At 37.3% G+C, this 23,987-nt stretch overlaps 1 protein-coding gene across 7 annotated transcripts in view; it reads right to left on the bottom strand.

Moving 5' to 3' along the window:
* Positions 1–23,987, bottom strand: part of LOC129764841 (uncharacterized) — a 433,851-nt gene that overhangs the window by 182,738 nt on the left and 227,126 nt on the right. Inside the window, exon 1 of one of the 7 annotated variants that reach the window (XM_055764368.1) lies at positions 2,353–2,375. The exons of the other annotated variants lie outside the window; for them this stretch is intronic. The gene's annotated coding sequence lies outside the window, so the exon portion shown is untranslated. Of the gene's footprint in view, positions 1–2,352; positions 2,376–23,987 lie in introns of those variants that run through there. 7 annotated transcript variants of the gene reach the window in all.

Here is a 23,987-nt window from a genome sequence, read left to right on the forward strand (position 1 = left end):
GGAAAAAGGGAAAATTCGAAAAATTAAATTCCCATATGTTAGTCCATTTGATGTTTGCGCTAGCGAAATTGAGCTTTGTTCGAAACTGGAAATGGATTTTAATGTAATGAAACGCACTCCTACATCTTCTTCTATCTATACCAAAAAAAGAAAGAATCGCCGGATGTGTTGATAAGAACAAAACTCGAGAAAGGAATTGGCTGTCTTTGTTCTATCATATTTTCTGAATCAAACATTTATTCCATGTAACGCAGAAACATGTTATTTGCTATTGGTTGAAAAATCTTGAACGAGAATTGTGTCTGAAAATAATGATGAGTTTAGTTAGAAATACTAAGAATTTTATAGTAAAAAGTAAATTCAACGGGGACGAATGGAAGATTGGAACCATGAACTTACTCATAGTAAGAAAACGTGAATGTTTGATAGTATTGATTACAAAAAATAAAATGTGGGCGGGACGAAGTTTGCCGGGTCAGCTAGTCTCCGATATTTCCGAGCAAACATAATCAATTTTTGAGCAAACAAATATTCTTCATGATTTCATATCAATACATTCGGCCTATCTTAATGTTCGAGGAAGGACCATGATTATTTCTCTGAAATCGTTCACAATTTAAAATATTCATTTATTTGTCCTCGTTTTCGTTTTACAGGGTCTTTCAAATTAAACACTTACGCAACAAATTTTAATAACTTCTAAAAAAGCGAACCAATTTTTATTTTAAAAAAACGAAATTACAGCTTATTTTAGGACATTTTCGATGTAACCACCCCTTTTTTTGATAACGCGTTTTAAACGGTGAACAAAATTCTTCATGCACAACTCTAACATTACGACTTCAATGCTGTTGAAAATCCTAGTTATTTCTTCTTTACGTTCCTAGAAATTTTGTGGCTTACTACCATAGCAACGGTCCTTCCCGGAGGAAGTAATCGGTGACGAGAAATGTTGAAATTCTTACCATAAGAGGACAAAGCTTCATTAAGCCTTCGGTTGCTCGAGTAATACGATTTCACTGAAAATACACGTTCTTGTAAATGGTACATCTTGAACTTCGACGGAGCGAAAAAAAAATTAATAAGGAGCTAGTCGATTTTTTTACGTGAGCGTTTAATCTGAAAGACCCTGTACAATCGACTGAAACATGAATTATGTCTCGAGTTCTAGCCTTAAAGGGGTATTCTAGTCCGGAAATTTCATAAAAAATCTTTTTTTTTCTTCAAACTTCAAACGTGTTTTTCTCGAAAATAATTTTTTTTTCAAACTGCCGTACGCGATATCTCTATCGCATGAACATTGGTTCTACAATTTTTTAATTCCAGAAATCGTCACAAAACGTGCCAACACAATTTCTTTTTTCGATAATTTCGGCATCTTTACTTATTCAGAATAAGTTCAAGTATTTTGGATCTGATAACCAGAAGGACTGGAATCGTGTACGTCATGGCAAATAATCGAGTAATAAATTACGTTAATAATAAGTAATATAATTATGTTTACCCTCTCAAGATACAGAAATAGACTTTAATACAATATCATTAGGCTGACAAAACCATGTATTAATTGTTTTTTTTTCATCGTTTGCAAACGAAATTGATAACGATAAATTTCTTCCTTCAACACCTTACCATTACACACTGAGCACAATGTGCACTTTTCAAGTGCACTTACACTTCAACCTTGGCGAGTTAGAAAAAAAAAATCATCCGCAAATATTCATTAGAAAAGTGTCGATGGCAATTTGCTGATAAGACCACGCGAACCAGCTTATCATGACCTGTTATGCAATTTTCAACAGCTACAGCAATGAGCTCTGTTTCTCTCTATCGCCGTTCTATCGGTCCACCAATCGGTTAGTGTCGTGAGAAAATCGCGCACGAATTGCCGCTGTCGTTTTTTATCATAACGCGTCCTACCCTCCTCGGGTAGAGAAACACAAATAGAACTATGCAGCCGCTGACCTAGACCGTGAAAACGGACGAAAACAGAACAATCTCGTCTCGCGATTGATTTTCGCGGGTGACAAAATATACGTTTAGGCGGCGATGTTTCTTTAAGAACGTTGGTGCCATCTTATTGAGTAGAAAAAGAAGAAGACATAACGAATATGAAGATCAAGGCTAAATGTCTTTATCGTGGGTTTATCTAATCTTTATCAAAATTTTGACCGTGATGTGCTTTATTATCTGCTTTCATAAACATTGAAAATCCTTCGCCCTTTTGAAGGTTAGCTCGTGAACAAATACCGATGTTCTGAACATTTGTATATTTTATGTCTTCCGTCCGTTTCATATTCTCTGCGACGCAGCGGTCGCCATGCACTAACAAACCACAATCACAAGACTCACTTTTTCGGAACATCATATTTTTCGCACTATTCTGAGCACCTTCCTTATCAGCCATAATTCTTCTGCTAACAGAAACACACAAAACGAGGCACGACGCGACGCAAGATAGCATTCAGTCCAAACATAATAAGATACCTAGGCAAATTTACGACCCTGAACTTCCAGCACCGTAACTAAACTAACTGGGTATAGCAGCAGCGTCAGTTGTAATCGTTCCCAGCATAAAGCTGGTGCCCCACGAGTACGAGTAATGGCGGACCAATGTTGAAAGTTAAACGCCGGTCGTATCGAATGACGCTCGCCTCACATTGAGACAGTGTTGTTCGACTGAAAAATATTTTCGCTGTGAGGCACACAAACAATCTTATTACCACCTACTTGTTGGGCTCTTAATTTTCACACATTCCCCCCGGGATATTGCTGCGGGAGGCTAAGGCCAGCTCCACATCTTCAAAACGGGGAGTTTCGTTCTGTTGCTACGTTATTATTGTGCCAAATTCCTCGGTCAGCGAAATCCTATTCCGTGTTGTGAGACTGTTTATTGTTTTTGGCATGATTCCGAGAATATCAGCATTTTTTTCGCGCCTTCAGCATTCATTGTTTACTGAATTCAATGGTGATGGAAGTAATTTCGATCTTCACAAAAGAATAACTGATATGACTTCATTGCCCTAGAGCCATAATTCGATGGGCACGTCATATTTTCCACCGAAAAGTCGAACGGCTATCACCATGACCACATTCTCGATTTTGCTGGTCTCAGCCTTTCACTGACCGCCAATCTTTGCTTCGCCAGAACAGCAAAAATAATATCTTCGAAATTGGAGCGCTGTCCAACGAAGAGACAAAGAGGCGAGCGAAGGATGCGAAGGAAAAAGTAACGTTTCACTTTCTGGTTATCAATTTACACCGGGAAGAAACACAGAGAAGAAAATATACTCTCACATACACACACAGAAGACGGTCCTGATCACGAACGTCACTTCACGGTGAAAACGAAGTGAATTCCGGAAGGACCCGAAGGATCCGGAAGAGTTCATCCGTCGTGACAACTTTGATGAACTCGGTGTTATTATGAATACTACGATACTGTCATGTCACTGAGAAAAACAGATATATTTGTCACTTGTGTTTTAGATGGTGAAAGCGTGGTCACGCGAAGTGGAGTAAGATTATTTTCTTTTTTATTTAGCTTTTTTGCTAACATTTTGAATCTTGTCTTGTATTTAGGGAAGAGAAGATGAACAAACAGCAATTTACCCGCCTGGTGGCATTTTTAGAACGAAATCCTGACGTATCCAGAGGACGTAAATTTGTTTATTTGGATTCGGTAAATGCGCTATGGCATGTAATTAAGGACTAAAAATGTAGCTCCCATAGGCCCTTTGAAACATGGCGAAAGGTCTGCTTCCGATTGTCCTGAATGAATTTTTGTTTCTATTTTTAGGATTAGACTAACAGAGAGTTGCATCACCATAAAATGGCCACTGGCCCAAATACAGGGCCATTTAAAGTGGAAGCATCTGGCAACCCCATAACTTTTGACAGAGATGTCAGATTAACAAATGTCATACCGCGTTGGAAGCGTCATTTCAGTACAATTTTAACCATGGAACAATACACACCTAAACAACGCGCTGAAATTGTTCAGCTGTACATTCAAAATAACTTCTCAATTGTGTTAACTAAACGTGCGTGGAAAAATAAAAATAAAGTTAAAACATCGCCTGGAGACAACACTATACGTCGATTATATGCCAAATTTATATCGCCAGACAACGACCAAGACGTTTCGACGAGAATATTGATGCCGTTCGAGCCAGTGTTGCAGAGACTCCATCGACATCAGGTCGCCATCATTCGGACAATGATAACCGATTTTTTATTGCCATTTGTTCGTGAAAATGAATTGGACAATTACTGGTTCCAACAGGACGGCGCTACATGCCATACAGCGGCTGCCACGACCAAATTATTGCGCGAAATGTTCCCCGGAAGATTAATATCGAAAAACGGCGATTATGACTGGCCACCGAGATCACCTGATTTGACGCCTCCTGACTTTTTTTTATGGGGATATTTAAAATCCAAGGTATACACTGGTAAACCAAGGACCCTGGCTGCGCTGAAAGACAATATCCGACAAGAAATTGCTGCCATATCGGCCGAAACATTGGGCAAAGTGATGGAAAATGCCGAAAAAAGGGCACATTTTGCGGACAAGGCCAGAGGCGGTCATTTACGAGATATCATAATCAAAAAGTAGTTAGAACAAATCTCCTTGGACCAAAATAAATGAATTTCAAAAAAAAAATTAAAATTACACTTCTTTACTTTGCTATTGCAAAAACAAATCCTTCCACTTTAAATGGCCCACCCTGTATCTTATTAGAAAAAACGATCATTATATTGATTATGTATAATATTGATTTATTGATACTTAGAGTACAAAATAATAACTGTAAAAATTTTTCAACATTGTAGAGCTGGTTTTTGTAATTCAAACATTCGCAAATGGAGGACAAAACCTGAATCAGGACCATAGTTATAACAGATAAGGCCATTGTTCCTTTTTTCTTTCTACGTAATAAATATTTTCAACGATATTGTTTTGAAGACAAACTTTCAATGAAAGAATATTAAAAAAAGTGATAGGAGAAAATGAGTTTGTCATTGATAAGCTTTCACAAGATACTGTTTGTAATTTCATCATAAGTTCTTTTTCCATAATTATGATATCCGTCTAAAGAAAATCTGAATCACTTTCTGTTTTTGACAAATTCCTTAAAACCCGTCAGATGTTTTATATGAAGATTATGCTTCTGACCCACGCTGTTGACCAGTTTCTGTTTAAATAATTAAATCAAACCCCATGTCCCTTGTATCAAATAACATGAGAATAGGAATAATAAGGGATTAAACTTGAGAATCTCATATGGGAGTAGCTTAGATTATACCGATCGTGAGGTGGATAAATTCGGGTTTATTCTGAGATATAGGAGATATTATTATACATTAAAATTGTACAAACGGGTTTCAAAAAATGATTCTAACCTTAACTTATACTAAATATTTCTCACTCATCGAACGAGTAAGACAGAGCTAAGAAGAAGAGTATTCGAGATGTCGATTATTAAACAATAGTCATGTTTTATCTCTAAAGTAATGTATAGAAAGAGAAAATAAAATTACAATTCCATATGTTCAACAACTACACTATTAACGAGCAACCAAGTATTCCTCCTCATCTTTGAGCCAGCGTTTGATTCAGCAAACTAACGCACAAAACAAATGAATCATGGGATGAGTCCGAATAGTTGGCATTGGAATATCGAATCATCGAGGTATAATCGCAAATTTGTCATTCTTAAACATACGCTTAATTAAATGGAATATTATTTCATACTCTGTATTAATTTTACCTACATAACGTTCAAACGTCCGAAATTACACAAACGACATGTTACTTATAAACCGGAATGAACACTTTCACCTCACGAAATTCATTTTTAAACGCAACTGTCCGTGACAATGATGATAGTCACTATAAGATTAAGTGAAGTGTAAGTGACGTGAAAGCGTACGTGGCAGTGATGTTCGTGATCAGGCCCAGCATTTACAAAAATGAGTAGCAACATAAAATGGTAATAAGTCTAGACAGGAATTGGTGCAAATGTCTAAATTTTATTCTTTTAGAAATCATTTACCAACGAAATTTTGTTAGCTTTAGGCAGAATCTTCAAAGTTTTCACTTATGTTTTCTTATCAAAACAAACGATTGATATACTTTTTAACTTGCTTATTTTTCACCGGCCTATTGCCGCCCCTTCGATGCAGATCACCGATATCAGGGAAGCGACTCCACTTGTTCCTACCTGTCAGACTCAACAACTCATGAGCCGGGACAACTTCTTTGACTTCACTTCCAAAGGAGGGTGTATCCAGAGATTTTCCGCCTAAGAACAATCCAACGGCACCAGCTGGGATTGAACTGGGAGACCGATCGGATTATGAGGTTATTAAGTTAACCACACAACCACTGACGCCGTCGTTCAAATCATTCTTTCCTTCCATCTCATAAATAATTTCGCTGAACCTACAAAATCATATCTTCTATCTTCGAATTCTATTCGAAGAAAACGAATTTCTTCGAATAGAATTCGCAAAAAAGCTTCGTCTTATCACTAGATATGGGCTGTCCACATAACACGTGGACAGAAATAGCACGATTTTAACACGACTTTAACAAACCATAAATAAGAAAAATAATTTCAAAGTGAATTTATATGCTGATTTCCCCCAGGTACCTTGGATTTGAAATCTCTGTTGGGGAGTACATGTCGGTGGAAAAAAAGTCAAAGGAGGGTTGTGTCCGAGACACGACCGCATAGTTGACGTAGGATTCCGTTGGGTTATCTGTTGTTTTAGATATGTTTGAAGAATTACATTGTTAAACTCTTCGATAATGATTTGATGGCCCGGAATAGGGCCGTTTTGTCTGATTGTTAGGTATTGTTTGTTCACAACCGAGTGATGATGATAGAAGGATGGTGATTAGTCATTGCATGGTGCGTATCAAGATAGAATATGCCAAAATGGAATGAGATATGATGAAAGTCGTCCTCTGTGACCCTGAATGAGATAGCTCCTATGTATGGATGAAATGAAGAAAAAAAAAACTCATCAATGTAATATAAGAAAATTATCATCATCGAACACAATTATCAATTTTTCTCACCAGAAAAAAAATGTGTTACTTTATTATAGAGAAAATATATATTTGAAATGGAAACGGTATTTTAATTTATAATTTTTACTTTCTGAATGTTTATTCAACTCATTTTCTTTTTATTTCAAACCCAAACGGAACACAGAACTCCTTCATTTTTCCAATGTTTTCTCGTCGCATGAACTTTCCTTGGGAGAAAAAATCGTTTCATATACAATTATTGTATATACGGTCATTGATATGAAATTCCACGAAGCAAACAACATAAAAGTTATAAATGTAAATTTTATTTATATTCTATCAAACATAAGTTCTATTCAGTTCATTTGATGTTTCAATTCGTGAAATTTCATATTAATGACTGATCATGCATTGTAGAACTTTTAGCACAAGTGTAAGTTCGAAAGAGTCTTGTTGGAACGAAAATAAAAAAATCGATCAGTGCATGAGCCGCCGCATGTGTCGTCAATTTCGATCAATCAGAAGTGGGTATTCCCATTAGGATAGGAGTTGAGATCTTTCAATTGTTCGATAGTTAGTTTCATGAAATGACAGAGAGCAATAAACGTTTAAAATTGGACAATTTCCACGATGTGCTCGATTTTCGATTTTCAATTTGTACTAGAGATGGGCGAGCGCTCACGAGCCGCTCATTTGAGTCAGTTCGTCAGAAAGAGCGTACGATACACAGTTCTTTAAAAATGAGCCGCGGCGCTCAAATGAACGGCTCTTAAATGAACCACGGTTCAGAAAAGACCCACGATTCTTTCATGAGCCGTGGCTCTTTTTTGAACCGCGGTTCATTCAAGAGCCGTTCATTTGAGAACCACAGTTCAAAAAAGAAATGCGGTTCATAAAAGAACCGTGTTTCTTTTAAGAGCCGGCTTATTGGTAAAGAACCGTGGATCGTACGCTCGTTCTGGCGAACCGTGGCCTGCGGCAGTGCGGAAGAAATATATGTTTCCCATGCTCCTTTCTAAGCGGTTTTATTTAGCTGTTTGTATGGTTGTAAATTTTGGCGGATTACGTATTTTCTCGAAACCCCAAAAATATGAGTTCAAATGAAAGGGCTTGACTAATAGAACACAGTTATTTATGAAAAATGCAAAATCCAAAATGATGAAATATGTATTTTTTTCAAACCCCATCAATATGTGTACCTAATGAAAGGTCTTTACTAGTAGAACACAGTTATTTATGAAAAATATAGATCCAAAGTGGTGACCGTTACAAAATGACAGGCTACATTTCTTCTGAAAACCCCATCATATGGGTATCAAATGAAAGGGCTCGGCTAGTAGGAAATAGTTATATATGATAAATCCAACTCCAAAATGGCCAATTGCTTTTTTCGTGCACCTCCCGCATATGGGTATCGAACGAAATAATTTGATTAACACGTTCGACGCCCAACGCGACGTTTTTGAGTTTCTTGCAGAGCTCAAATTGCGATAAATTATTCAATTACGATCAAACTTAGTTTGTAGATAACTTTCACATGATCTAGCAATGTTTGTTTTCAATTGAAGACGAATTGATGACAATAACACATGCCAAAGTCATATTATAGGGGTTTTGCAAAAAAAACTGCAGTACAAATCATCCGTACTATAAATTAATTAAAAGTATACTATAAACAGTATAATATTATGGTTATGATTTTATTATTTTTCTTCATAACCTATAGTTACATTTAGGTGCCTATTCTATCAAATTCCTTCTAAAAATCCTATTCAATTTGAACGAGGAAAGTGTCACCCATATTTGGGTGACGGGGCGTCGAAAGTGTTAATATAATACAGTTAATCTTGAAAATATTCCATTCCAAACATTTGAGAAATTTTTGGGATGTAAAGCGGGGAGAAAACTGTATCGTTATCGTAAACTGCTATACTCTGCCGACTGATAATTCGACATGGTCAACATTATATGAATCAAGAGCAATCAGTTCTAGTGATTATAAAAAAGCTCTGTAATGAATTGATTTCGAAGTTGGTAATGTTTTTTTACAAATCTTGAGTCAGACGAATTAGTAGCCTAAACAACATTGCTAGATTCTCGCTTCAAGCAGCAAGGTTATCAAGATAACAGAAAGTACAACTATGCACGCTAGTCGTTGATAAGGACACGCCTACGAAACTACTACAAATCGTTGGTGGTGAAGCGCGGTCATCTGTATGGAAGGAGTTTGATGCATTGGTTGGCAACCTTCGATCCTCACATGATCCAAAAGCTGTTGCAATTCTATTGTAGATAAATATTTAGCGGAACCACATTTGCTGAGAATAAGCGACCCTTAGCTTTGGTGGAATGAAAGGAAATCTATCGTTCCCCGGCTCTACAATTTTTTTTTTTTTGAAAATATTATGTATTCCGGTGACTTCAGTACCATGTGAGCGAGTTTTTCCGAAAGCAGAACAAGTTTGCAGTGAAAGATGTAGTAGGCTTTCATCAGATAACATTGAAAAGATAATGTTTATAAATAAGAAAAAATAAAGAAGATTATTGTGATGGAAATATATCAGAGAAAACCTTCAGTAAAGTAATATTTTTACTATTCTCTTCACTGATTTTTGTTTTAAACTTAGTTTTTTATGTCTTCTATTCTTTACATATCCGAATAAACCATTGAAAAGAGCCGTCGAGCCGCTCAAATGAGCCGGCTCTTTTCATTGAACGCACGGCTCTGAGCCGCTCAATGAAATGAACCGTTTTGCCCATCTCTAATTTGTACCCCCATATGTTCCCGAAAGACGTAATCCTACGTCAAAAATATTAGTTTAACGTTTCTACGTGGACATTGTTTGTACTCCCCACCTCTCTTACCATGGAAAAGCGTGGACATTGTCGTACCCAGATTCACGATTCATCATGATTGATCGTTGTTATTCTTATTCACAAATTCTCTATTGGATTACTTCCGCCATGCTGAGTGCCAATTACCGACACCAGCGAAGCGACTTCACCAATATCCTAGCTCAGACCTAACAATACATAAGCAGGGGCAACATCTTGATTTTCCTCCCAAAGATTTCAGCTGGAATGACTATAATCGTCCAGAAAAACTCAATTCGAAATTTTGAAACGAAATGCATTGCACCGGTATTACACCATATATCACTTGGTATTAGCAACTTTCAACATCTTCCATATGATATACTAAACGAATGTTGTAGCGAATTATTTTAGCAAAGTCGCAAAGTCGCGCAAATTGATCTTAAAAATTACCCTTCGTGTACAGTTGTCAAACTGTTCATCTACACGCACAATTTTTGACGTAGAACTTCGTCTTTCATTAAGGGTGCCAAATCAGAAAACAGGTCACGTTTTTATGAAATAAAGTTAACGTTAATAACTATTTTTGCCGCGAACGGATTTTGGCGATTTACATACTAAACGAATCGGAAAATCCCTAAGATTAGTTCAATATACTATACATTAGAATTCCCTGCTTTGTAAATGGTTAAAATTCATGAAAACTTTAAGCGTTTCCATTTTCCCATACATTTGTTCGGTCCATTCGGTGCTTTCCCGAACAGAGCTATCAATAACGAGCAATTTATCGACGACTAAAGGTAATATTATATTATCAGGCACGTAGCGTAACCGACACGGCACTTTTCATGCAAGACAAATATTGTTGCGTGTGTTTCAAATGTGTATTCGTACATATAGCGGAACGGCTCCGGGCATACACAGCACGTTTCATACAAATGCATGAAGGAATTCTCGAAAAGAATATTTTGCCGGTGCCGGCCACGAACTACACGGGCGAGTAGTACCATACATACAAATAAAACGTCGAAGTTCGTGGTATGGGTGCGTTCGTCGCTCTTCGGTACGACATCGGTTCAATCACCAGTAGCATTTCTCCGCTCCGTCTGCGCTGCCGGTCCGTACAGAGAAGTTGCTATGCCTGATGATATGAATACATCATGTACGGTACGTGCATGATACGGTACGTGCCGTTTACGCTACGTGCTGGATAATATAAAACGGCCTTAACGAAGGGGAAACGCAGGATGTGAAGTGTCTGTGAACAAAGAAAACGTAGAAGGATGAAGGGGAATACTTGCCTAGAGTATAAACAGTGGATCTCGCTGAGGCAAACTTTCATTCGGCATCGGACTGTTGAGCAATCCAGTTCACTTTGCTTTCGCTGCGCGCCGATCTAAGTTTGGACCCCACCAGTGGTAGTCCAACTTGGACATCGTCGATTGGTTTCTCTGTTCGTTTTTCGCGTTATTCGTATCGTGTGTTTTTCTTCCCGCGTCATAAATTGGACGCTTCGCGTAGTGTGATGAGCAAGAAGAAGAGGAAGGCAGACACGAGCCCTGCAAAAATCGAACGCATTGCCAGGGGCAAGAAAATTTCGAGACAAGCGTCATCTAATGATGCATGCGATGTTGGTACAGTGAAAAGCGCTCACACTGAACCGAGCCTTCGCGAGTGTGACACCGCATCGAACAACAGCGAAGTAGGCGATTTCCAAATCGCCGCAACCAAAAGCAACCAAAATCAAGCTCCCCCCGCTGGTGGTGACGGCGGTCGCTCTTGATAAACTCATCAGCGAATACGCATCGATGGGTGTTACATCAGAGTACAAGCTGTGTGGCATAATTCAGTCTTGTTCCAAGCAGTTAACGTTGTTTGTTTTCCGTCATCATAAGGGCTTCTTTGGTGCCTTTGAGAATGCATCAATGCATTAAACTGACGTTGTGGCGAAGCAGGCGTTAAGGTTGTGTTCCAAAAAATTATTTGGGGAATACCAAGCATCTTGAATGTCTTACAGTCGCAAAACTGCCTTCATTTGCATTTGCGCTAATATTGATCATAATGCATTGCATTGCTACTGTTTTCGAGGTTGTTGATATTAACAAAAAGAGTTTATTTCGCTTGTTTAGTCACCAAGAAGGTAAATTTCGTTCTGGAATTTTGTATGTGATTAGATTTCGCTTGCCAGTAGCAAAACTTCCTCCACTAAGGGTGACAGCTGCGCTTCTCTCGAGCATGAGAAAGTTATGCAACTTTTTTCGAGGCCAGTAATATTAACAGAAGCGATTCTTTTGAGAATAGCGCAAAATGATGAGACGTGTTTATATTCATAGTAGTTTCAAGCCACCAATGTATGGCTTGCGACATACGATCAGCTAGTGTATTGTTTTGTGAGGGCAAGAATGAATCATCAATCAATTATCGTCAACTGATTCTACAATGAAAAAAACATTTCAGAGATTATTTTACTAAGCAGTTGTTTCTAAAATTTCACAGCATTATAGAATAATATCCGAAGGTATAAACAAGCGACTTATATAAAATAACAGCGTAGTTCTACGTCAACAATGCGGTCGTATCTTGGACACAACCTCCTATAATTTTTTTTTAAAATTTTTCCGGCCGATGACTAACGTAACCAGAATGATGAAGTCACATATAGAAATGGCTATGAATCGACGTACGGTTAAAATTCGAAAGTCGTCATTAATCCCGAATCAAGTCCCAAATAGTACAAACTATAGTTCAAGCCGCGTTACCACGTTGCATCATCATCTTGTTGAAACCCATCCGATTAGGGGCAGCTATTTGTTCAGCATTCAGAAGTACACCATTAGCAGCAGTTGAAGTGCTGCGCTTCTCAACGCAGACGCGCCCGGCCCGGCATCAGGTCGCAATTGCCGCGAGATGACGCGCGCTCCACTCGCACGGGCGCGATGAGTAACAACAACAGCTGGCGGTGCGGTGGTGGATGATGAATCAGCATCAGCGTCAGCCAAATGAGACAAAATACAAAGATGATGTGAAGGGCATAAACATCCGCACTGTGTGCCGCGTGTGCGGTGCGTTTTTCTGTGCACACATTCTAGCGAGTCAGCCAAGCGCATATACATTCGAGTATATGATGCCGGAAGAGGGGCTTCAAGATAAAACTTGTTCTCGTTCACAGTTGTTGAGGCTTTGGCTTTTTTTGTTGTTGTAATTACTGACGGTGGGTTACAATGGATGGTGGTGGAGCTCCACTCTCTTGGGAACACGATATGTGCGCATAGAATTGTTTTCCGGTGTGTGCCGGCAGCAGATAGCACCGCTATTTTTAGTAAAAAAAAGCCGACTAGACATGAAGTTATTTGATTCAAAATGATAAAAGTTTTCGTTTGTAAACAATGAAATAAACAATTCCATAACCGCAGAAAAACAGTACCCATGGAGGAAAATGAGTATACAATTCCATTCTATTGAAAATATACAGCTATCAATTTAATTTTGTTATGTGTACTTAGTTGAGATTCCTATGCCAACTAAGGAAAAGGATCGAAGGAAATTTCCCCAAGGAAAAATATTTTTAAAAATATAGCGCTCTCTATCTTTAACCGAGTAAACTGTATAAAACAAAAACAATCATCAATTGCCAAAACAAAATCCAAATCGCAAATGCATAAATTTTTCAAATAAGACTAGCTCAGACTAGCTTCCAATTTTAGTCAAGTATAAGTCGTATGGTTCTGCGATTTGTGCGCCTTTATTATGGTGCCAATGAATGTATGGGAAAAAATTGACCATTAAATTTCAAAAAGTTACCCTATACAAAATGTTCACTACCTCGAAAAAACACCCTATGCCAAATTTCAGCTCAAACGGACTTAAGGGAGAGTGGCGCGCAAAGCGGTCAAAGTTGAGTTTTTTGAAAATCGAAAAATCACCCAAGGGGAGAGTAAAGCAAATCGGGGTTTCCGAAAAAAAAATTTGATACCAAATGTCGTAAAATGGCATGAAACGTTGAGATCTAGTGTCATCTCGAAATTTTTTTTTGTCAAAAATCGGCAATCTGGGAAGTTTTTTTTCGGCATACGAAACGAAAAGTATGGTTTAGGATGCCAATAAAAATAGTTATCTCGATTTTTTATTCGGAGCTTGCTACGAAATGTTGATTTGCACAATAATATACCCTATGCAAAATATTAGCTCATTCGGACTTCATTTACTGGTGTCCCAAACGTTAAAATTTGAGTTTTTTGAAAACCGAAAGATCAGCGGAAATCGATTGGGTGATTTTTCGATTTTCAAAAAAAAAATCAAACATTGACAGCTTTACTGTCAAAGTCTGATTGAGCTGATATTTTGCATAGGGTGATTTTTCGTGGTGGTGAACATTTTTTATGGGGTAGCTTTTTGAAACTTGAGATGACCATTTTCATTGGCACCCTAGCCTTTATAATGCATCTCTCTTAGAAAATTGATACACGTTGAAATTTGATGAGAAACTCCACTAATCGACACTCACAATCTTCTCTTGATGCCAAATCTGGATAATAATCGGGTATCATAGGGCGCTAGGACGCTCAGCAGAGTAGTGGAAATACTCGAAGCGTTTGCATTTGGTCCGCTTTTTTGGAAATTGAATCGTAGTCTAGAGTGGGATTGGGCGGGATGTGTCCCATTCACCCGAAACACGTTTACCCGAAGCACATTTACCCGAATGTAACACATACCCGAATGTAACAAATACCCGAACGCGACAAATACCCGAATGTAACAAATACCCAAATGCTACATTTACCCGAATGCAACATTCACCCGAATGGAATGTTTACCCGAATGAGAAGGAAAGATTCCGACAAATCAGATTATGAGTTTCGTCGAATCTCCTGTTGATAAATTAAATTAAATCAAAACAACATGAAAAAGTAACAAAAATACGAAGTGAAATGAAAACTTGTAATGAGGAAATTTGAAAACGATTTTGAAGACTTCGCGGTGTCATTTTTAAAAATTAGTGTAGGCACAATTGACATGCCGTCTTCTTTCCTTTCCGTATTGATTTTTGAGGCCTTAAGATCATTCAAAAATGAGCATGGGTTGTGGAATATTTCGAAAATTAAGCAGATAATTTTAACCTTTCCACTACGAAAGGCGTATATATACGCTCTCGCCAGTCTTTCACTTCTTCACAATAGTATGTAGCAAACATTAAATTCGTCTAGTAAGTAGATACGAATGCAAAAAATGTGATGTAGGTTTATGCGTTGACCCATGCTCTAGGATATATCATACAGAAAGTAATTATTAAATTGTTTATTTAATTGATATGATTGACAAAATTCCTAAGATGAGTGCAATGATATGCTTAAAAAGCTATTTAAAGTAAGTAATAAATGAATATTTTTGGCCGCCGACCCGCCCGCGGAAGCGGTGGCCTCTCGCAAGCAAACCTGTGTTCCACTGATTGCCCGGTTTGAAACACAGGAGACGATCCTTTAGTGAGGTCGGACGTCGGTCGGCATACGTTTAACTGGTGCATTACGTTTGATTGATTAATTATGCATGTTATGTATTTTAATCTCAGAATAAATTTAATTGCGAAAAAAAAAATCATAATCAAAATTACACTTCAGTGCCAAAATACGTATGTACCAAAATTGTCAGCTTTCTTTTCAGTAAACCGGCTGCGTCACCCATATGAGTGGATAAACTTCATAATACGTTATAAAACTACATTCTTTCATTTCTCATTTTTATTTTTTATTTCTCACATTATTTTGAAAAAAGACTCTATTCAACGCCACTATTTCTCAAATTGCACTATCCACGAGCATACTTTTTGAATGGGAACGCACACTGATCAGAAATAAATGTACAAATACTTCCTAGTAATAATATTTGGGTATTATTCGAATATATCCTTCTTCCGGGTAAGTGTCGCACTCGGGTGGACGTTACATTCGGGTAATTGTTACATTCGAGTAATTGTTACATTCGGGTAACTGTTACATTCGGGTCATTGTTGCATTCGGGTACGTATCCGTTCGGGTAGATGTTACATTCGGACATTTGTTACATTCGGCTAAGTGGAATTCGGGTGAATGTCTTCCGGGCGAGTGGGTTTCGGGTAAATGTGACACAATCGATTGGGCGATCGATTTTCAGAAGCTCGATGTTTTTGCTTTCGATTTTTTCGATCTTCGAAAAAAATATATAGATTCATATTTCAGGATACATTGATTTTCAACTCACCAAAGACCACATAACATTTGGATCGTTTTTTCTACGATTTACTTCCATGCAAATGCTGACAGAGACAGAACTAGCGGCAGCTACTGAGGAGATGTACTGTAACCAGTGGATCAGCTGAGTTCTGGGCAGATACCAGTTGTTGAATTACTAATGATACTTCTTCAATGAATTCATTTAATAAAACGACTCCCACAAGATGAAAAATGGAAAAAAAAATTTTTGGACAACCGGAAATTTGTTGCGGTCTTAATGCCGAGGAACATAAAAAAACACTTTTGATGTTTGAAAATAAATATGAAATTTGTATTCCCTGTTTCAATAAAAGACAACACTCCTATAGAATAAACAGATAAATTGAATGATAGGATTTTGATTTTCCGAAGATCGATTATCGAATATCGATTCTTTGGTACCGATTTAATCAGTGGATCGATCCCTACGCCATTTAGGAAATCAATTCGATAAGATCGATCTTTTTATAAAGATCGCCCAATCCTAGTCTAGAGTATTAGTATTATCCGGGCTATACGACCGATTCACCAAAAACTTATCTACCTATCTTGGGAAGTTTCTGGCGACGTTTATAGTCAACGTTGACGTGGTCTTGATGGAACATAGCACCTCTCCTAGCTAGCCCAATTCTGACTGGTCAGTCGCTGACTTCAAACGGTTCAATTTTTGAGTTGCCAGAGTTGCCAACTATAATTTGAAAAAATCAGGGAGAATGAAAATAATAACCAGGATAAATCAGGATAGCTCATATTGGGTTGTCCGAAAAGTTAATATCGATTTTTGGGAAAACAAAAACATCATTTTCAATCAAAGCATTATAATTTAATTTTCTATCCATAATTCTATGTCTTCCTTCCTTCGGACGAAGACCGGGATATGTGGAAGAATTGATAAGCATGGTATAAATCCTCGCATAAGCGGAAATGCTAGTGTTTCGCCTGACTTTTTGATCGTTTATATTTTTTCCGAAAAACCTACAGTATCACTACAGAGATTTGCAGAGAAATCAATATTCAAATTTCCACTGAGCTCTTCATCCATGCTTTGGAATAAATCTTTACTCAACAAATGAGGAAAGTATATCAGCAGAGGAAGACTTTTATTTTAGAATTTTCCCTAATTTTCATGATATTTAGTACAATTATAGATATATTTACCATAGTCTTTTAAGTTTATTCAACTTTGAATCAGACGAACAAATTATATATAAAATATTTTTATATTGACTGTGGATTCAAAAGTTTTCTCTTGAGTAATTTTACACTCTGAAACGTATTCCTACATTAATAACTCTGGGGATACATCTACATACACATTATCCTCAATAAAGCAATGTTGTTCCTCAAACTTAATCTCGTTGTAATTTCATAAATTCGTCAGACAATCTGGTTCAATGAAATTTTCTAGCAATGTTTTGGGAAGCCACGAAACAATTGATGGTAGAGATAAAAAAGTTGAGTACAAAGTTCAACTCAATGTAAGACACATACAAGTGCGAGCCGGAGAACTATCATGACAGAAAACTTTGGCATGAAAACCAGTACATGTATTACGAATAATGTAAAAAGTACAAAAATCTGAAAAAATCAGGATCATTTCAGAAATATCAGGATAAATTGAGTATTCGTCAGGATATCAGGGAGCGTGCCAAAAAGTCTGGGAAATCCTGATAAATCATGAAGTGTGGCATCTCTGGTAGAAATTCTAACTTATAGTTTGCCCAAATGGACACAAACCATAATAAAAGTTTTTTTTGTATTTCTAACATCTCAAGGTTGGATTAAATGCACTCGTTAGTATTTAGATGGTTTCAAATCACACTTTGATGATAATGATGGGCGCCACCACCTGGATGCTAACTGGAATCACAATGGCTATTAAAAATTTAAACCACATACGTATAAATTATTCGTATACAATGTAACGTACATTGTTACTCCCGATGTAACGTGACGTGTGCGAAATCGACTCTCAAATCAGGATAGAAGTAGCATACGTATTCAATAGCGCAGCCCCTTATCCCATTTTTGAGGTGAATGAACTGCAAAGTTCAAAGCTTCTTCTTGAATGGCGTTAACGTTCCCTGTGGAACTTTTGCCGTCTCAACGTATGCATTAACTAGCGTCATTTAATACTTTAGTTGAGATTTCTTAAGCCAAATAACACGCCTTGAATGTATTCCGAGGGGCAAGGTCTAGAATACGCGTGACCACAGTGCAAGTCGAAGTCGGCCAGAACGGAAATCGAACCCGAACACCCGGCATGATAATGTGAGACGCTACCCACTCGGCCACGGGTGCACCAAGTTCATAGCATCTCTAACAGAAAAAAAACTAGCTTATTCTATTTAACCGTTTGAGTGCGGAACAAAATATGCCCTTTTGGCAAATGAGTTTAGGTAGATTTATAAAAGCTTCAGCTTTTGAGGTGCCATTTTTTAAATGCATCGGATGAGCAATGGATGGATGAGCAATAAGCAATAGACTCTAGACATTTCCAATCTGTACCCCAAATATTCTATGTTAAAACTTGCTCCCCGCACACTTGATTATATTTTATAGACAACTGCGAAACACTTACCAAGCAATTACAGTAAACTGTTAACGATGATGAGAACTGATGAAACACGGGAGAAAAATATTTATGAACGGGTAAATTCTACGTGCTCACGCTAATGAAACGTCAAACACAAACGATAATGAGTAGTTTTGTAAGATTTCTGCCGATTATGTTATAATTTGAATGTAGTTCTCATGTGAAATGATACTGAACCGAAGGGATTACTCTGAAGAAGCAATTGTGATATTAACTTTATAGTTATATCATCAGTGCATTAAGCATTTCAAGATATCAGAACAAAGTGTCCGAAATATGATGTTGTCCGAAATATGATTCAGAACGGTACATGTTCTGAAAACATGTCAAACGCGTGAATTCACACACAAAAATGTTACGAGTAAAACATTATTTTTTCAGGAGTCTTCATACAAAAATGCCTTATGTTTTGGAAACTTTAAAAGACAGAAAGTTGACGTCTTCGATAAAAGTTCATATTTCGATAATATCTAAAACTATGTGAAATATACTATATCGTTATCTTGACTATAAACAAAATTATGATCAGTTGTATTTTTTTTTTCGAAGAAAACATGAAGAAGTTGTTCTTGGAAAATCTTTTTTTTTTCTTTTTTTTTCCTGTAAAAGTGCCCATCTGTATGGACGACTTGTTGAAAATGCAAAGTAGCTTAAATGAGTCATGTCTTTACAACCACGACGTTTCACTGCTATTTGATATGATACCGCCAACTCTTAAGACGATTTGGCATGAAATTCGTCAAGTCTTAAATTTTCTCTAAAAAAAAAACTTCAAAATCAAATATAGTAAAAATACATCGCTGGTCAATCATGAATGAAAGATAAAAATAATTGAACAGTTATGACAAAATTATGCTCTCTGTTTTGAATGCTGAACATGGTGTTAATTTTTCTCATGAATATAAAAATAAATTTCAATTCCAAATAAAGAAAAAAATTTTTTTTTAATATTTTTTGAGAAATATTGAGGGATATTCTAGTCTATAAATTTGAAAAAAAAAACATGTATATCACGATGGACCTGATTCTCGAATACACTTCACGGTGGGAACTGAAAGAAACGTATCCACGATGACAACGGTACGGTGTCGACATCTGGATACGAGATTAGTTTCCCACTAAACTAATCATTATAATATCAATTTTAATTTTAAAATATTTAATTATTTTGTATGAGATTATTCTATCACATGAAGGAAACAAAGTTTTCCACTCACATTGAATACCAGTTTGATACGAAGAAGTTAATTTTCATTAAAGATTTTTTATTTGAAAAGTGCTCATTCTGCCTGAAAACGCATTATCATCTTCGACACTTCACTAACTCGTAAAACGTAGTTCAATGGCGTGCCGTTTATTTCGTTTCCACCGTGAAGTGTATTCGAGAATCAGGCATATCTTAATTTCTAGTGAACAGATTTATTCCAAATTTCAGGGGAATAAATATTTATACATCTCTCTATAGCATAAACAAGTGAAAAGGTATAATTTTGAAACGTGCTAAAATGCCATTTCTCTTTTAAAATTGCCGCTATTTCGTAAAAAAACTGTTCGAGGTTCATACCATATTAAGATAACCAGAAGGGCTGGAATCGTGTATGCCATGACACAACTTTTTTGTTAGTTGGTATAAAAACAAAATAACGGATTAGATTGATGAAAACATCCAATTTCTTAAGTTCATTCGAAGTCAAAATATTCTAGTTAGACTCGTTGCCTTTTTACTTGAACCCTTGAACTGAAGTAGACTTTGAGAAAAAAAGCTCCCATAAAAATGAAACATAAATTTCTGCATAACTCGAGAACTCAGCAAGCAAACGAAACTAAATTTGGTGTGTGGAGGTTTTAGGATGCAATAAATGTTTCTATGGTGGTTCGACACACGTTCCCCCCTCTCTTAGGGTGGGCTGTCATACAAACGAAAAACAAATTTCTGCATAACTCGAAAACTAATCAAGCAAATGGAGCCAAATTTGGCATGTGAAGATTTTAGGGGTCACGAAACGTTTCTATTGTGAATAGACTCTCCTCCTAAAGCACTCCTCTCTAAGGGGAGAAGAGGGGACGGGTCTGTCTTTATTCTATCATGTTTTCTGTATCAAACATTTATTCCATGTAACAGAGAAATGTGTTATTTGCAAGAAGTTGATAAATCTTGAACGAGAATTGTGTCAAAAAATAATCTGATATTATAATGATGAGTTTTGGTAGTACTAGGAAGTACTAGGAATTTTATAGTAAAAGGTAAATTTAACGGGGTCGATTAGAAGATCAATCAATGAACAGTTCTGCGATTGGACTCATGAACTCGCGCTTAGTAAGAAAACGTGAATGTTTGAAAGTATTGATAACAAAAAACAAATTTTGGGCGGGACGAAGTTTGCCGGGTCAGCTAGTAGTTTATATTTTCTCTAAACAAATTTTAATGTAGACTTTTTCACAAATGTATATGGAGTTTCTATGAATAATAAGTAACGGCATTCGACGACAACTGTACTGGATTCCTGGCCATTGTGGAATAGAGGGAAACGAGTGAGCAGATGAACTTGCCAGGAACGGCTCAAGCTCACCTTTCACTGGTCCAGAACCATTCTGTGAAATATCTGACTGTGTGTTGAAAGGTGAGCTGAAGAACTGGGAAGACCGGGAAGTGTTAGAAAACTGGTTGGCGGTACAACTTAACCAGTCAAAAAAATGTATCACACCGAGTATTAAAATTACTCAATAATTGCTGAGTCTTAATAAGAAAGACTTAGGCACAATCACAGGCCTTATAACAGGACACTGCCCGAGCAAATACCATCTCAAAAACATAGGTTTAGTGCAAGATGATATTTGTCGTTTTTGTAATACCGAAAGCGAAACCTCGGAACATTTGCTCTGTAATTGTGGAGCTCTAACTAGACGCAGACTTCAATACCTTGATAAGGCTATTCTGGAGCCCAAGGAAATTTGGTCTGCGTCGCCGATCAGGATTATAAAATTTATCAAACAGAGTATTCCTGATTGGCACCTATCTCGCTATAGCTTTCAGTCTACTTCTTCATCAATAAGCAGTAGGTAAGCTTGAAGCGGAGTACAAAAAAATGGGATATACCACAATAGTTCAGAATAATGGACGCAGTGGTTCACATCCAACAGGGGAAAAAAACGGCATTCGATATAAACCAAATATTATTAGCGTGGAAAGATAAGAGAATCTCTTTCAAGGGAAATTAATTCCGAGCGCAAAGGGTTAAAACAATTTACGTTTCCGTTCAACGCGGTAGCAAGAAGTTTGAGAATCCAAATTGAACCATAGATAGATAAAAGATTTATAGAAACATATTCTTCAATCGATTGATTATGCGTTATGATGTTATAAGCGTTAGAAATAACTCATTATTCGTTGCATGTTCGATTTTTATATTTCCCTTAAGATCCTGTTGAACATAGTCCTACGTTAAAAATCCACTGACAAATTGTAGAAAGACCACGTAGTTTTAGAGAATTGACAACGCAACATAGTAAATTTTATGTGATCGAAACAATTCACCGAAAAACAAACTTTGGTGGCAATAAGTTTTTATACTAAATTTCTGAATGGATTAGTCGACGCAAATCATTTGTTCGCTACGATTATCAATCGAGTAGAAATTGTTCGAATAATACCCGTTTTTTACAGTCAATCATCAATTTACCAGACATCACTATAACACAACTCAGTTGCTTCCCTGTTGCCGTGCGGAACGGTCGCGCTCAGACCGTTCGTTTCTCAATGTAGTGCTTAGAAGAAAGAAATATATTTGGTAACGAAGCCTCGAGGTGGAGTTTTGGTTCTCCTTATTGGCCTTTTTCAAGGCTAGGTGTGAATGAATTGAAATATCTCTGAAAATCACATCAACTCATGCTGTACTGTTTCAGAATCATGTAAATAACAGACAGGCGGGCGACTAGAAATAGTTACACACGCGACCTATCGTCCACGATCAACGCTTTGATCCCCCCTGGTATGGAAGAAAAATTTTGTAAATCATCACAACTCAAAACACCATTAAAAGTGTCACAGGTGGATAGCTTCACCCGTAAATTATTTACCTCATGGTTTCTTTGAAAATATTTTGCCAGCAAATGTTATATTTGCTTTCGAATGATGCACTGTTATAAAAATGGAACGACGCTGACCCACTTGAGAGGGGGCTGACAGGAGTGAAAAGGTGTTAAGTGTTCCTTATTCAGAACCAACAGCATCTCCTCTTTATTCCCGATTCATTGCGCGCAAATTATCACCGGGAATGACCATTAAGAGCACAGCACAGAGGAGTGTTTTTTGGGTTCGTTCCACGCTAATGATACCGAAAAGTTATTTTCGTTTTGTTTACATTTGGCTCTCTGGTCGGATGATATACATTGCGTCATACCCGGTCCGGGTCATATTTTGTATCGGCATTTTTGATGCAAACGCTCACAAATTACATCATCCAACTCTGGACATCGTGCGCGTGTCTCGCGTTTGCATTTGCATCTAACAGCGCAATGCGCCCTAGTTCAATTACTACAATTAAAAGATGATTCACTGAGGGGGGGCTTCGTGAGATGTTTCCAATGCGTGGGTTTGTGCTCCGATCGGTTGCAATCAATTGCCAGAAGCGGAACAAATTTGTCGAGACCAACTGTCGATCGAATTAAATCACATTTCAGGTTTTAAAATACAATCAAAGATTCTCGTTGAATGATTTGAAGGTCAGCTCATCACAATTTTAATTAGTCACTGATGAATGAGAATCATCAAATCATCAACAAATATCGATCAAACACAAAAACTTTCGTCACTTACATGGCTGGAAGTCATTTTCTGCTCCATTAGGCGGATGGCAGTGGGTAGCGAAATTTGTCAATTTACCTGTGAATGAGGAGAAAAAAAAGAACATTAGTAACAGCTAACCTTGCTGAGTGATTTTTACTCGATGTAACAACACATAAAAACTGTTGTAGATTTCTGCTCCGGCATCAAAATACCAATGTCAACCATTGATTGAACCACAAATAAACCGGATGTAATGACACAATCTGTGTCATGTTCATGTTCTTCGTGCTTCGATAGCTAAATCATCCGCCGTGAAACAGAACACAGGTGATGTATGTCGGTTTGTGTCGGATGGATTTCGTCTTATGCTATGTGGATCATCTTGAGAATCGGTTGAGTTAATCTGCTGCAAACGTAAATAGAGCGTGAACCGTTCTGCTAACATAAACATTGGAGTGTCTCGGATGAATATGTTTATTTGCGTGGCCATCCGGGTTTTATATG

This window comes from Toxorhynchites rutilus, chromosome 2 (assembly GCF_029784135.1).
Source record: "Toxorhynchites rutilus septentrionalis strain SRP chromosome 2, ASM2978413v1, whole genome shotgun sequence".
Lineage (NCBI taxonomy): Eukaryota > Metazoa > Arthropoda > Insecta > Diptera > Culicidae > Toxorhynchites > Toxorhynchites rutilus.